General features: G+C 41.6%; 1 pseudogene; it reads right to left on the bottom strand.

Moving 5' to 3' along the window:
* Positions 1-1,202: 1,202 nt before the first annotated feature.
* On the bottom strand, positions 1,203-16,575 carry LOC134203854 (uncharacterized; annotated as a pseudogene).
* Between the last annotated feature and the right edge of the window lie 1,052 nt (positions 16,576-17,627).

Genomic DNA, 17,627 nt, shown 5'->3' with positions numbered 1-17,627 from the left:
AAAACACAACTCGAATATAGTCAGAAACAACAACCAAACCCACTTTTTATAAAACAAAAATACTTGGTGGAATTTAGATCAATTATTCGCACTATTTCTTCTCCAACCGCAGGTCGGTGCTGCTGATGGTGTTCAAAATTTGCGCCTTCGACAGATCGTTCATGAGGAAGCTCGAACGCGTATCCCGGACGAGCTTGGCTTCGCTGACATCGTCTAAAATCTGACCACATCGTAGATGGACTTGAACGCAGCAAATGTACCATCGAATATGTTAGCCTCTGATTTGGAGGACGTCAGAGAATCTGTGGCACGGACTGGTCGAGGAAGAGGGAAGCTGCGTAGGGGAAGGTATCCAGGAGGAGCAAGTGGTGAGATTCATCGTTGAAGAGCAGCTTCTGGTGCTGCAGGGGAGAAATGGATTTGGAAAGTAACGGACTGTTTTCGCCAAGGGTGAAGTCGTTGTGGTATGGAGGAACTTACGCCGGTGGTAAGGCAGAATGGGAAGAATTGGTAGGGGTGGGTGAAGCAAAAGTATTTTCAAGTATCAAACGGATAGTTTTCCTCTATGTTCAAGCTACTGGATTGTACCGAGGCTAAGCGAAGCTACTGTTCAAAATCGAATAGGGTACACTTGACCGGTGGTGGGGGGCCACAAGATAGTCTATATCGCAGAAGGAGTGACGCGTCACTGCCGCTGTGGAGAGGTGAGGTTGATAGGACTGCCTGAATGGGCAGGGAGTGTACTGCAGTGGTCAGGGTAATACAGCTGCTACTGTCGCACTCTAGGAGCTTCGATCTACTGTATAGTACCAACTGAGTTACTGTTAACGCTATTGACACTAGTATTGTTGCTATAGGCATTGGCTTCAGTGAGTTTCGTGGAAGCGCATTGTGGAAATTGGTACTGGGGGTAGAGTTGATGTTACGGGGGAGCGCGTGGTAGTAGCAGTAGCGGTACTGGATGATGGTAGAAAGTAATAGTTGTCACAATGGAGTCAGCGGACGTTTTCGCCGTTAGGTATAGAGGGACCATAAGGCTCGGATCTACTATTAGTACTGCTGGATGATGGACACCGACACCAACCACAGGAGACGACGATGATGACAACAAATACAGAACTGGCACTCATGGTGCTAAGGTAAAACAACGAGCCAGCAAATCTATTTTAGATACTTGTTGTAGAGTGCAAGAAGTGGATCATTCAACCCGGATCGCCATCCACCAAACTGATACACGTGCCATCCGGTTCCTTCAACGATAAGGCTGCAAGCCCAGTGGACAAGATGTTCATCGATCTACCCGAATAGATTTATCTGAAAACGAAAGAAATTAAATACGTTTTTTTAAATGTTAAGAATTTACATTTATATTATAATAATTATTAGAAGGTATGAAAGAAATTAATGTAGTAAACTAAAATTTCACTTACCATCGTGACCGAGTTCGTCGTCATGCGAGAGAGGACAATTGTCAGTTATCCAACATTTCATCGGGACCGATGAAAGAATCGTCCATATGAGCGGCAAGCTCGTCATCGTCTTCCCCATCAACGTCATCCAACATCGAGAGACTATGCAGTAGAAGTGGAAAGCGCCTGTTTGGCTGGAATAACATCATTGGGATCCATGTAATACTTCTCCTGGATTAGTTTTCTTGCATGGGTTTCAGGGGACAATTTTGGCGAAATTGAACTGGTGACGGATTGATTTCCTAAAGCATCCATTCGGTCTCTTAATAACAGATCTTTGATGGTGATTCGTATTTTGGGGTTCTTTGTCCAGCAACGAGAGCAACATTGCACTCCAGTTCGTCGCTGATTTCATGCGGTATAACCAGATCGGATTGCAGGATTTCTGTCCACGTCCACGAACGGGTTTTCGAAAACATCGTTACCTGAACAGCGTGACCCCTAGTGCCCACATTTCCAGCTCTGGTCCAGAACAATATCGGCATGCCGGCCAACACCTCCGGACTACAATACTCGGTCGTTCAGTAAAAAGTTGAAAACAGTTGCCCCTCCCGGACAAACGTCGCCGATCCGAAGTCGATCAGTTTGAGATTGTGCACCATATTTCGATTATAACGTTCTCTATCCTTGATGTCCCGGCGCAGGATGTTCAACGAGTGAAGGGAATGCAACTGCGTTTATGATTTGTCGAAATATCCAGCAACCCAACTTCTCCGTCATGACGGGTCGTCGATCGATGAACTCGAACAGGTCCATCCCGGAACCGTGAACTTCTTATCACCACTCTTGGAAGAACTTTGTCGTTCTCAAACCAGTCGAACATGGGCATGATGTTCGGATGTTTCACGTGCATCAACAGGCACACTTCCATGGGAATCTCCCGTTTGTCGTCGGTCGTTATCATAAATTGCGGAACGAGCTTTTCCTTCAGCATGAACTTCGACATCACCAACAATCTGCAGACAAACGAAGATAATTCAATTACTTAATTCAAATTTTCAGAGATATATGAGTCGACAATCGACAAAATCAGAAATAAATTTATTCGCCATGCTGTATAGCGTTAGTTGTTTGATCAGGGGAAATTCCAAGATTATTTGGTCGCCAAAGAAGGAAAAGGTTCATCGCTTCAACGGCGTTGAAGTTACGGTATAAGCTATAAACTCACAATAACGACATCTATCAGCTACTAGAACGTTTGTCTTAGGTACGTTTACCTTTAATTCGGGAGATTTGTGCCATCGCCCTTTCATAGCCTTTTTCTCATCACTCTGACGGAAAAGTTAGGCGAAATAAAAAGGAAAGGAATATGGATGTAAGGAAAATGGGAAGTTTGGGAAAAGTACCTTGAAGAGGGCATACAACGTATACAATACGCATAAAAGCTCATAGCTCCTCATTACAACGGTTTATGAACAACAGAATACTTTGAAGGTTTAGGTTTCTGTAGTCAATTTAACTTCTAGTAAGTGTTTACCAAATATTTGGAAACGCAGTTGCGCATAAACTAGTAAGCAGTTACATATCAGATGATAAGTAGTTCTATAATCGGATCTGATAACCATCACAGACAAAAGATTCAACACGTTGAATATTCTGCCATGTGATAGTTGAGTCGGCAGCACCTGTCAAGGCCTTGACTAAGACACTGCAATTCTGTTTAGACAGATTGAAGCTAAATAGTTAGCTACTACCGGAGATGGCTCTCTGGTTATAATTTTGTCGAGCCGATATAAATCCTAAACTACTTCCAATACTGTTTGTGCTGAGTGGAAGCCCAAGAGCCAATCAAACGCTTCACCCAACACTCAGGAGGCTGGAATAGCTGGCCTAGGACCAAAAAGGTCTTGTGATGCTCCAGAGCGAGCTAGCTCATCAGCCAATTCGTTTCAGGTTTTAAGAATGGCCAGGTACCCAAGCATAGGTACGGTGCAATGAATTAACTGAATTCAGTTCCTCTATTTGAGTTCGATGACAAGATCACCAACTTCGACCTTGAGTCATTGAAGCGAGGGCTTTGATGAATGTCATGGCTATCTGAACAGAAGCATATTACTTCACCATTATGTGTTTTCTTGCAGGTGATTGTAATTACACATAATGGCAAATATTTCCGCTTGAAAGACAGTGCAGTGTCTACCCAGCGGAGTGGGACTGTTCCAATCTTAGCTTCACAAGTGAGTAGACATAATTTGCACCTGCTTCTAATTTTCGAAGAGGGAGCCGTCAGTGTAACAAATAATGCTGTCCGACTTACTTTCTTTCCTAAATAGCTATCTCCATGAGGGGGAATTGTGTTGGAAATCGTCCTATAAGGGAAAAACTACTAGCGGAGTGTGGAGATCACTTGGTGCGAGTACTGTTCTGTCCCAATCAACAGTGAGTTGTAACAACGAAGTGTGTGTAGAATTGCGGTTTACAGGATTTCTTTCTTCTAGAAGCGAAAACTGAGAACCCATAATCGGTGGGCACAATAGTAAGTGCTTCTTGTTCGAGATGTATGTGTAGTGGGACAACGTTGAAGAGAACCTCGAGAGCAGTTGGAAAGAAGAGAATGCACCAGTCATTGATATTAAGTACATCCTTTGAAGATGAAGAATTTAGGCTGAATTGTCCTCACTTCACCCTTTTGCCACCACACACAAGACATCCATAAATAAATTGGTCAAGAATTGTTATGTAACTCCATTTGATATATCGTAGGTTTAAGACCCCAAGTTTTACTTAAAAGTTCGTCGGTATTAGGCCGGAAGCCATATGACGTTTTTTTGACTCTTGAACTTCAATGTTAGGAGTCTAGAAGAGCTTGGAATCAAGAATTAGTCCCAAGATACTTTTACTCTGATCTGTTATATTGATTTCAGGAATCAAAAAGATGTAATCAAATACCATTACGGTTACGTTTTTCCGTGAAAAGTACAATATATGTTTTATTCGGACTAACTGAAAGGCCATACGACGACACCAACTTTCGACCGCCTGAAGAGCGTTTTGCATCAGGTCGAATAAAGTAGTAATACACAAACCGATCATCAATATTAGATAGTCGTCGGCAAATCCACAGGCAGGAAAACTGCCATTATTAGAGCAATCCCTACCAAAGCGCATCTGCATCGAGGTTTCACAAATGTGGATATAATATCTTCTTTGGGGGGGCAGCCACAGACACTTAATTTCCTAATCAAGGCTTGACGTAATGTCGAGGAGAAATTGTTTCGGTTTTTATAGGTGCCCCCACACCTCGGGAATTTGGTTCTTCGCGGATTTTGGGGTACGGAAAATCAAAATCCCTGCCCCATTTAAAATGCACGGGGATCAAAATCTGGCGGAAAAATCTTCACGATGTGTAAGGTAGCCTTTAAGCCATCTGGTGAATCCACGGTACTTATAGGGTAGGTATCCCATGCCAACGTGCGGCTTTCCCGGTATTGTAATCGAAAGACACGTTGTCAAAAGCATCCCCACATCTAAAAACGCACCTAAGCATGAATTGTTTTTTGAGTAAAGCCTTTTTCGATGTCGTAGACAACTCTTGTGTAGGAAGAGTCTGATGGACTTTCCAGATTGGTAAGCCAGAAGGATTAATATGAAGAGGCATAAAGCAAACAGTCATCACGAATGTGAGGATTTGATATTACGTTCCAAGCATTTCAGAAGAAATGAGGTCAGACCGATGGTTCTAAAACTCTTTGCTTCTTCATACGAAACACGTCCTCCTTTTGGGATAAATCTTATAGTGACATCCCTCCAGGATATGGGAATATACCCAGCAGCAAAACTGCATACCAAAAGCTTTTTCAAAACATGTTTGATATGATCAAAACCCTTCTTGAAGAAGAAGAACGAGATAGATCCTCATCTTCCCTGGAGATTTGTAAGTGAGCAAAACCACAGATTCCATTGAATCGATTCAGTAGTTATGATTCTACGAGCCTGAGCCCAAGACCCATAACTACATAAAAGACATCAGGACCATCCGAAGATGCAACATTCACATCCAGGGAAGTGTGTATCAACAAGTGCTCTAACGCTTCTTCGTCAGAAGAAGTGTAGTCGCCATTCGGTTTATGAATTTCGCTAACTTGGAAACTTTTTGATCTCGTGAAGAATTGTATTCAATCGACTGTCTACCCTCAGATTGGAAACATTTGCACAAAAAAATTTGCAGCCGGATCGTTCAGCAGATCGTAGAGCCTTATTAAAGCTTTGCAAGTCAATCCTGAAAGAATCCGCCCCTGCCGAATGGCGTTCGTTCTAACTCCTTCTGCACTGCTTCGGTCAAATCGGAATTCCACCAATTGCCGTTCCTCTTTGAGGTTTTTATATAAACGCAAAGGGCAAGCTTCTTCGAAAGCTTCCACGATGTGCAACGTTGTAGTATCAACTGCATCATCCAAGTCAGTAGGAGTTTTCTTTACAGAAGGTGGATATCCATGAAATTTGGTAGGAGAGTAACTTCTGGGTAAAGATCTCAGTTTGTTGAACGAGGATTTCTAAAACGCAAGGTCTGCGAAGCAACATTCAAATGATCAAAGTAGATGTAGCGATGGTCAGATATCGATTCCTCATCTGACACATGCCAATTCGTCAACTCGTGAGACTGATTCTATTGGACAAAAGGGTTATGTCGAATTTCTCTTCGTCGTATTATTAGATACTACAAAGGTTGGGTGATTGCCTATGGTAAGTAAACTAAGTTCGGTAATTACTTAAGTATTCTATCAAGTTGGAGCCTCTCAGATTGATATCCAAGCTATTCCTGATGATGTGATGAGCATTAGCATTACTGCTGACAATTAGCAGAAGGCCTTTTGAAGTGCAACATATGACAACTCGTTAGAAAGGCAGCATCCGTAGGGGATGGTTCATCAAGTGATAAATAAACCGGAACAATAGATTTGTATTTCCTGACGGGGTTCCATAGTTGTAATTAATTGTGATAGTACATACATCTCTTCTATTGTTAGTTCAGAGATAAGTGTAGCAACAATAGTATTGATATAATATGCACGCGGTATTGATTGAGGAAAGTTTAAGGTATTTCTTTTTACTAGAAAGTACTAAAAACTGGGTTCACTTATACTGGAAAAACCAAAACTACTCAAAAGTGGGTTGTTTGCACTCAAAACCGTGGTTTGGGAGAAAGACTTCAAGTGACGAACCAGCAGAGGAATCCAAATATAAAAACTCCACTGAAATTCCACCTGCAGGCTGCTGGGGCTCACAATCCACAATCTCCACTCAACATCAAAGTAAAACAGCATCAACTAAACCCATCTCCTGCTCCGGCAGAAAATTTCGCGCGTGATGCCATTGCAGACCTTTTTTGCTGAGCGACTAAAAATTTATGCAAGTCATAGGGAAGTTGGTGTTAGACACCTCAATAAAGCTGGTTGGAAATGTTGGAGCTGGAGCCCAGCTCTGGAAAAAACTGGAAGAATACCGGCAGCATGAAATTTCCTAAACACCCTCACCAACAATCCATTGACTGAAAAGGCGACTAACAGTAAAAAGACATCATAAACAAAAAGCTCCACTATTAAGAAGTAAAAACAACGTTATAACTTCCTACACGTAAAAATAAATAACAATAATAACAACGGTTAGGACAAAGAGTTACTCGTATTATGGCAAAGCATCAATTTTCTGGACCCCCAGCATCTACAGAGACCACCCAATTGCAGCCTCTCTGCTCCTGCACAAAAATCGTTCATCAATTTCAAAAAAGGTGAAACGATAAACCCGGCCAAAAACAAAACCCACATTTCCAATTTCAATCCATACAACCAATAGAGTGGACCAGATATCGGAAATCTGTAAAAGCCTTTCAGCAATATAACAACAACAGCATCTACGACAACAACAAGAACAAAATCATCAATAACACTAAATATATCAGCAACAACAACAACAGGAAACACAACTACCGAATCCTGACAGCCAATTTGAGTTAGATCCGATGAGACCACTCCATCGTCCGCTGTCTGACCCAGCAATCCACCAAAGGAGACGGCTGTTTCCTTAAAGCCAGACTACGTGACCTGAGGATTATGAAGGTTGTCCGCTTGTTTCCCTGGCATACATGAAGGACCAGTCTGCCAATGTATGCGTCGAGGGAATGACTCCATCGAGCATTAGGATGCCTTTTGTATCTGAAGGACTGCTTGACTGCACCCAGGAACATCTACATCAAACAGTTCATCTGGCACATCAGGAACACGGAATTGGGCCAGCAGAAGCCGCAGCCGATCTACAGTCATACTGACACGACCGATCCAATGAGTGGACAAATCGCTCTGTAAATAACTATGGGAGAGCAGCAACGAGGTACCACTTCTTTCTTCCCCGGAAATTTCTTTTTGCAAGTAAGGCACGCTTTCACGGCTGAAGAGATTATTTACCCAGCAAACACAAGATCAGAGAATATCATAGTGAACAAGTGCACAAAGTGGAGGCCATATACGTGCATTTTGCACGCAGCCAGGTCGGAAGAATGCGCCTATATCGCCTTCACCTTCAGGCCAATTTATCTTCCGCCAGCACATGCGATTTTGTGTTGGCTGGGTATCTTATCGACCAACGGGGTAAATATTTTAACAACCACCCAAGCTTCCAACAAGTTCTTCATCAAAAAACAAATGCGACTGAAGTTTTGATTTACCGTCATTGCATGAAAAGCTTCCAGCTAAAAAATGAAGGAAATTAAGGTTAATATCTTAAGCTCGTCCTTCTCGGTTATTTTGGCAACTGAAACCAGCTGGGATGAAAGCGTGAATAGTGAAGAACTTTTGGAAGCAGCTTTAATGTATTCAGGGACGATCGCGATTTCTTAGAATCTAAAAAAGTCTGGCGGTGGGAGTTCTAATCGCAATCGCTAGCACCTTGGATTCAGAACATGAACTACCAAAAAATATAACACTTTGAGCATGTTTTAAGAAATCTAACATTGCAAGGAGAAACCCATGTTTTCTCCTCTGTGTATTTCCTAATTGAATTACAAAAGTAAAACAACATCTTGCGAAAGTTTTATAAAAACTGCAGAATAAATTCTTAGACGACTTCTAAATTTTAAGTCAAAGTACATATTTACGGAGACTTTAACCATGACTTTATTCCGGATTCAGAGAACGAACAAATTCTACTTGCAGTCTAATTAGAAAATGAAACACTTATGTTTATATTTGACACCCGTTAGCCTAGGGACTTTAAATTCAAATCAATCACATTAAAAATCAACAGAACTTTTTACTCTTGATCTCATACTAACCAATATTCAAGAAGATTTCTGTGTGACTAAATCATTGAACTCGCTTATGGAAAACGAAACATTCCACACGGCAATCGAATACTCTGCAGTTCGTTCATGAACATAAAAACCCAGCGACCGTGACTTCTGAAGAAGTCCTTGAATGCTGGCCAAAGCAAACTATGCGACAACATAAGACATAAGCCAAGTAGATTTAACTGGAAGCAAATTTTAGAGAATGAAGGCAATATTGAATCTTCCATATACCTTTTATAACATTATTTTTGATATTATTACGACGAGGTCCCAAAAAGGAAGAAAACGACGGAGCGGAAATCCAAAAATATCCAATTTGGTACAATAGGCAATAAAAAAATTTAAAGTGAATCGCAAACAAAATTATTATATAAAACTTATAAGCTGGGGACAAGACGAATGAAAATTTGGAAAATATATGAACATATTCGGTGACTAATTGAAATTAGCAATTGATGTAGCATTTGAAGAACATAACACGAAAACAGAACACGAAATAAAGTCATGTCCAAAGAACTTCTTCAATTACGTAAAATCAAAATTAAAAATCAGACAATTTTCCGTCAACCATGCATTTAGATGAACGCGTCGGTAATTGCTCGGAAGATATCTGTAATCTCTTTTTGGAGATTTCTTCCAAGAAATATGGTACCATCTTTCTGTATCAGATCCGACTTAAGATTTTTTGCGAGGCTTCATCTCTAAATTCGCTGGGGATATCGGTGTTAATCAGATCATGGTGAACGATATTCTAAACGCTTTTAAAAACTTAGAAGCTAATCTGTGCTGCCCTTGGTCCTGACGGTATTCCACCGATATTTATGAAGAGTCTGGCCAAAGAGCCGACTGTAATCTTTTTGTTTTAGTTTCCTTCATATTGTCATTGGAATCTGGAAATTTTCCCAGGGTATGGAAAAAGCTCCGCTATCTTGTGCTTCTATTCTTTCAACTCAGGCAAAAAATCTGATATCTGTAATTACTCGTGAAATAGGCTATTATCTCTTGCTTCGTTCCCAAACTTTTGGAACCCACTATCAATGAAAAATTATTTTCACAACTTAAAAACAGAATTACGAATAAGCAGCCTGATTTTTTCAAAGGTCGCTCTACCGCTGCCAAATTTGATAGAATTCATTGACTATTCTCTTAATGTAATGGATACGTGGAAGCTCTATATACCGACTTTGTGGCAAGGCGTCTGATCACATTGACATTTTCCAATGTTGTTGGTGGACTCCTTAGATGTAGCTTGGAATCTTATCTCACAGACCGGCAACAAATAATAAAATTGGGCCGTGTGGGTTTATTTTTCGATTCGTTGATTGACAAGGAAATTTTCATGTCTACTTTTGCTTCATGATTTGATTTGACAATGCAGCCACCTTGGCAGATTTTATTAAGGGGGTCCTGGTTAAAAATCAAAATGAGTTTTTTTTAAAACCATTGATAAATGAGCGAAAAGCCTAGAATGTTGATGCAAACGTGGTCAATCATCATTGACCAGCATCAGAAGTTAGTTTTTGATATAATTTTGACTACCAGGACATGCGGGAGTTCTGGATGTTCCGGGGAAACTGGTTCTCTTTGGGGTAGGATATATTTTCTTCAGTGGTGTAAAAAAAACAGTCTTGCGACATATCAAACTTCATGATTTTGGAAGATAATCTCAACGAAGCAGACAAATTTCGATTAGCACCGAAACTCATCTAGTTACATATCAAATTCCATGATTTTGAAAGACAAGCCCAATAGATGAGTTTTTGAGAGGTTTTGGACATATTGGGCCATGGCCACATCCGGTTCCCGGTAACCTGGTTCCCTAATGAAAGTGGACAAATCTCGCCTAGCACCAAAACCCATCCATGACGAAAGGATAAGTTCACAGGATGAGGGATCTGGCAGGGACCCACTTGACACTTTTGTATGGTAAATAAATCCTTATCACGAGGAAAACTCCTGAATTAGGACCTAGGAGGGAAAAAGATTTAGCGTCTGTCTTGCACCGTAACTCGACCAAGAATGAAACATAAAACAACAGCACCAATATCACTCAAAAGATAAATATATCTCACCCGTAAAAGCTTTTTCAAATTCTTTGTGACACTAACAACAAACTGAAACCACCAGAAAAAAGGAAATACAGCTCAAAACACAACCGAACGGAAATGATGATTATGATTGATCTTTCCCATATCAGATTATCGTAATAATTTTTTTGTATGAAGGTTTACTGGCAGGACTCTGAATAGAGTAGAAACCTCTGCACCAGGCCTTTGATGATACCGTAGCATAATTCCAATTCGAAGCAGTTTGCCAACCGTACACGGAACATATCGTCCAAGAAGACGCTGTTGCAACGGAATCAGAGGGAATCACAGTTCATAGATAGTCAGAGAGGTCTCATGCTAACCAACATCGTAAACGTTTAAAGTCATTTTTGTCATTTTCTTGTCAGAGTCACATTATTTCAACCAGTTTTTATGCCATTTAGATGCCCGCTGGTCATTGTAGGGGCAGCAGGGACTATGTCCAAGCGGCTTGACGACCCTCCCCATGGCCACCTGGTGAGTTAGGGGGCTTGCCTAGGATGTGGTGGGGTCAACAGTGGGCTCTCAAGTTAAACTCTTCTACAAAAAGTTGTATGTGTCCATAAGCAGGCCCAGATTAAACCTAGTCAATTACATGAACGTATCGGGTATCGTGCCAGGATGCTGAAGTGCAAGCGATAGGAGTGTACTTTTCTCACAATACGTAAGGTATATCGTCTCCACCTTAGCATCTTTGCATTGCACCATATGCGATTTTATGCAGACTGGGAAGCGACCGTGTGCCGCTCAAAGCGCACAAGCTCAACACGAGTGCCAGAACTGGCACATCAGGATTAAAAACCAGCAGATCCTGATTACGGTATACTTGGCTGGCGCGCGACACACACACGCGCGCGAAAGTAATGCAAAATAAACGACATGTAAAATGAACGTAAATTTACACATTCTATTTTAATCGCTCAAATAGAGGATAAAATAAGGGTTGCTGAATAGTATTAGCTTTCCGATTACTATCAATTGCTTTCACTCCTAATTCCATTTCTTTTTACTTTTTTCTTTACAAGTTATTGAAGTGATAACGCGGGCGTTTAATCCAGGAATTCAAATGAACAATCGTTCACTTTGAGCGATTGATTGTTTATTCTAAAAGAATGAACAATTGAACAAATTATGAAAAATGCTGTGTAGAAGTTTTCAGGTCACATCACTTCTCCATGGTGAATCCTGATCTATGTTACTTGATTACTCCAAATTTAACTAACACTTCATTCCTTCCCGTGGTAAATGTGGAGATGCAGAGGTATTCTCGGTCTCTAGTAGCAAATAATTACTACACACTCAATATTCCTCCTTTCCCCAACTGGACTGTAGAAGATCACGGCGCTGTTGGTTGATCAACATTTTGCGAGCTGCTGAAACGGTGGCACTTCGAGAATTAGTTGGTAAATCCTGCAACCACTATTCATTTGACTGATAGTACCCCTGCAGGCACCAGTTCTGATCAATCACGGAGAAAGGAAACTTATTGATATGTACAACAATTTAAGCGAGCTAAGCTAAGCTGTTTAGATGTCTATTGTCATTGTAATGTTCGTAATCAACTCAGGCGTGAAGTTTATCTCGACTCACATGGAACATGCTGCCCAATTGCTTTCATCGTAGAAATCTGAGACGTAAGTTTTTCACCCTTGATTTATAAAAATTGACAAGCGAATAAATTTTGGGAAGCAGTTTTCCAGCCGCACAAGGACTATTTCCGTCCATTAAGACACTGTTGAACTGGCTCAAATATTAATTACATTTACAACTTTAATAGACATTCTCTCCAATCATCTCTATTCCGAATTATATAGATTGATTTGTACGAGCGTCATTTTTTGTCTTTATGGTCAGAAGGTATGGAAGTATGGGTTCCTCGAATTACTTTGTTTACCCAAGTTATTGGTTCTTAATGGTTTTTGGTTCTGTGTCAATACTATCAAACACAATGCTGGTTATGTCTTGTAAAAAGTGGAATCTGTTCGTGCATTTGGTTCTATTTTATTGTTGATTCTTTTGTCATGGTAGTTCAAGACTTTTATTATGTTTTAAGAAGTAGCTTAACTGTTTCTACACTGTCAATATCTATAATCACTAATGATCAGCTATGAGTCTGCTATAGGAGATTCACTTGGTAGTAAAGTAAAGCTTCATCACGCTTATTCTCGCATTATTAGTAAAAATTATCGAGAATGAAGTTAACAAGATTGTTCATACATACTATCATTATAATGTGTGGTATTTTTTATGGCTCGAAGCGAGACATAACAAAATAAGACTGGCACAATTATGTTCCTAGTTTAAAAAATCCTCTACTCAGGAATCCAGTAGTTGGTTTCTTTGCTGAATGTCTTAGAATATATTGTATGGGGGTAAATAAATGCTTGGCGAAGTAAGTATAAGCGCGGCTACGTCTCAATGTCACAGGGTCATCAGAAAAGTATTGTTAAAGAAGAGAACTCACATCATTATCACTGATGTAAAAGTGTTTGCCATGATTGTACTCATCATTCAAGGTCGCGATAAATACGATGTCCGTTGGATCACATGCAAATGCCGTAAATTAGCGCGTCAATGCCAGATATGTAACGCGGCAACAAATAAAAATAGTCAACATGTGATACTCACCACGACAGGATATGTCTTTGCTTGCCATCTCTCAGTGCTATTTATGTAAGTTGACCCAATTGCGGCAAGGCAGTAACATATCTGAGGGGAAGGAATCTTTCCCATATCAGATTATCGTACACTCCAGTACTTTTAATTATATATGAACACAACATATGCAAGTGATTTTAACGCTTAGGAAGCTACGAACACTCAAGTTATTTTGCGATTACACGAAATATTTTTGGAATTTTCCCAATTAATAAAATGAGATCAAATCTCTTAGTTTGTAAACTACAAATGTCCGAATACACCTTCACTATCGACCAGTACAATTAATCGACCAAAATTCAAGAAAGCCTAAATTTGTAAAAAATAAATTCCAAAGGAAGCATACCGATTGGGGTGCAAGTAGACAAACGCGCACACGGAATATAATATAAAACCGTTAACTCTTACGTTAAGCTCTCCTGTATACCGTGATTGCGCACAGATACACTTTCAAATTGCAATATAATTACACAGGATGCGTTATCGTATAAGGGGTGTCGTAACGTAGTTGGCTTCCACACGTTCGCCCTTATATGCGGATGGTCATAGGTTCGACAATGTGTAATCAAAACACAAACTTATCTATCCGGAGTTGGTGGCAGGACTCCAATTTTTACTGCAAATTCGTAAGCGCCCTTCCCGATGTGCCTCACCAAAGTGTAATACTTGCTGTACTCGCCGTGAGTCAATTCATCATCACACTGCGACATGCGGGACACCGAGCTTGGTCGTTCTGAGTGTTGCGCGGTTGCCGTGTTTTGATGGCCTGCCCGAGCGAATTTGTCCACTGTACTTCGTGGTTACTTCGTTGAAGAAGCGCGATTCTGATGCTTATCCTCGTCCTCGAGGTTGTTTGCACATTGAAACCTGACCTGCGGCTAACCCAGATACAGTAAACCTTCCTGCCGTAAGGGAGCGGCCATAGAAATTGTGTAAAGAATGACGATCTATTTTCATCATAGTGAATCGCCTTCCGCGGTACTTCCCATCCGAATAGATGGACCTCAAATACACTTGCATAGGGATTGTTCTGATGGCAGGAACAGCGTTTCATGGTCAGGCGTTGATGCAACCATCGTCTTTGCTAAGTAGCTCGTAGGGTTTTATGTAGCGTGGTGTGGTTACCGTTGGAGGTGCACCTTTGGGAGCAGAATAATCAAGACTTGTGGAGTTCTTCAACAGCACCCGGAATTCAGATCCTCGGACGTATAGAGTTGCTCCTTGGACGGACTTCCGACTGAGCTGAGCTTTTTCCGCTCAACAGATTCAAACACTCGTTAACGGGCGTCAGCAAGTCGCAGTCAACCGGGTTCGAGCAGTCCTCCTCTAGCGTTGGTGGTTTAGCAAGTGCTTCTCTCGCTGTGCTTGGAGCGTCAAATGAAGCAGACGATTTTAGTGCATTGCAACTTGCAGAGCTGGATAGATTGGCGTGAGTTTCGATTATTTTCGCCATTACTCTCCAAACAGAGCAGGTTTTCTGGTAACGGAACCAACGCTATGATAGCACCGAATACGCTACTGGGATTCTCGTCGACTCTGCAAGATTTTGTGCTTTCTCCTGGGGCAAATTCGCTTTGATCGGTCAATAAATTTGATGAGATTGAATAAGATGTAAATCTCCACCGGTTGTTGCTCGTAGAGGTCGTTGTAAAGTTCATGCACAATTTGAAATAAATATAACGATTTAAGAAATCATATTATGGTTGGAAAAATATTCCCGTTACAATTCATTTTCCTCGTCTCCTTCACAGGTGACTGCAAGTCACACATCCGAGTTGCGCTTCTATATTGTTGATCGTATTTGTAGTATAAATCTCTTCTTTATTCTCCTAAAATCTTACGTGATCCGTCTCCGTTTCTGGACTCGTCATTATCTAACGACGAAAGTGTCGCATTCCCGACTTCGGTTCATAAAGCCGAGATAGTTTACTCCCGGCCAAAAAATTCGGCAGAAATTCGTAATGTGTTCTCCGATAATCTTTTGTTTTGGGAGTATCTGAACATCAAATATTGAAAAAACGGCATTGCACGGACTTTCATGACGGAAGTTTTGCTCGATTTCACAATCAACCTGGAGATGTTAGTGAAAACCCAAATCGTGATAAAATGCCAGATGGTTTGGATTTGATAGGCCACTATCGGTGGTGTCCGTGCCGGAGTCGCATGCGTAAATCATCAGACATAGCGGAAATGCCACTCCTTCCGCTGTTTTCTCCCAGTCGCTTTCTGGCTTCCTTAACTGTTTGGCAATCATACTGTTATCAGTATCGGGCGCAACCGGACTGCCGGTGCACCAGCAGTGTAACGTCCATCTGCTGAATTTTTCAATCAGAATCTTAATTGAAATAGCAACAATGCCTCGCAGTCTCCTGGAACCATGGAAGCCGCTCTTATTCACTTGCAGTTAGGGCGGAAGCCAGTGACTTCTCCTTTCAACCGGCTCGGCAACCGCCAAACACCTCGACTTTATCGATTTGTCTCTACCTTATAGGGAACAGCCACATTCTCACCAGATTTTTGTGCGCCAACCCAACCACCTCTCCCGCCTGCCAGTACATCACAGTGCCGTCCTCACTATTCAGCTGCCCCTCTGCCAGCGCAGAGACATGCATCTTTGTTCTTATTAGGCAAACAAACCGGCAAACCGCATTTCGCTGGAAGTACCGGAATTGTAACCCAACAAATCACATGCATTGGTGGTTCTCATAATCAAAATCTGCGACGTCTCTGGAATCGATCGTGAAAACCGCCCATTGGGATTGATTCCACTCTTCGGTAGACGACCGATTGACTCGGAAGTCGAGGCCACGTAGGAATTATTGTACGGCGAATTCGGACCCGATGCGAGAGGTGCATCCTTTTCAGACGCAACGCCGTGAAGTTGCAACCTGCCGGGCACCGTCCACCCGGACGCGATCCATGAAGGCTGAGCGTTGATGCTTTCCCTTTGCCGGTGGTGGTAGCCGATGGCTCCGACGCGATGGAAACGGATGGCGGGTTCAAAGCAGCTAGCATGGTCCTCATCCCGGACGGGCGTCTTTCTCGACGGTTGGTTGCGATGGGGAAAGTTTCTGGTTGACTTTGAAATCGAATTACTAAACAAAATCTGCGCTAATCCGAATCTGGTGCCGGAACCGATGAGTTGGGTGGGCCCAGAACAGAAAGAATATTTTTCCATGTATTTGCGTCGGTACTTTTGCAGAGATTTTCGAACAAAAACATACAAAGTAAAATGCCCCAGCAACATTTGTTGATCGACCTGGTGCTGGACCAACCGAGGCTACATGGTCGTGGAATACCTTTCATCTGCACCGTGCTCTTCAAAATCTGTGTAATTTTCCGTGGAAATTCATATTGATAGATCCAGTTGAAAACTGAACTGAAGCTCTCATGACAACTGCATTTTCTCCTACTTTCCTGGATGTCGCAACTGGTATCCTGAGAAAAAGTGCGCAACCATGCCACAGCCAAAAGCGCGCCATCATGCGTACCACTCGCGATGTAGCGGCGACATTCGGAAATGGGAGGCTGCGATCGTCGCGAGAGCTCAATTATTTTCAACCGACTCCACAATATTATCTGTACCATTAAATACACTTTCAATCATGAGCCCCAATATTAGGAAACGAGCTCTTCCCTAGTGGTCTCTCCCCACCAAAGTCGAACGATCGGTATCCCACTGCACTGCTTCCAATCGCATATCAGTCCCATGCCATTAATGGCATATTATCAAATCAAAATCATTTTTTGGTTAACAACATCTCGGCTGTGCATAAAGGCGTGATAATTCTACATTAAATAAAGACTTGACTTAAAGGTCCTGCTTACGGAGCAGTTTATCATGTTATGATTCCGCAAATCAAGTATCCGAAAAATATTCAATTTGCAGTAAAAGAGCTAAATTCGCGGTGGAGGCGGTACTTGGATTTTGGGTTTTCCGCAAACGGGACCTTTGAAGTGGTCTTTGTTGTGCCAATGGATTGTATGAAAAATTACTATCATCGAATTTCAAAAAACGACATTGCTCATAAAGTTTCAATACCCTGAAATATGACCCCATGCAAAATTTGAGATTAATTCTGAGGATTTAGGAGTGCTTAAAATTTGACCAAAGTTTTGAAATTTTTACTC

This window comes from Armigeres subalbatus, unplaced genomic scaffold (assembly GCF_024139115.2).
Source record: "Armigeres subalbatus isolate Guangzhou_Male unplaced genomic scaffold, GZ_Asu_2 Contig268, whole genome shotgun sequence".
In the NCBI taxonomy this organism is placed as follows: Eukaryota; Metazoa; Arthropoda; class Insecta; order Diptera; family Culicidae; genus Armigeres; species Armigeres subalbatus.
The sequence above is the reverse complement of the archived record's forward strand: the minus strand, read 5'-3'. Positions and strand labels throughout refer to the sequence as shown.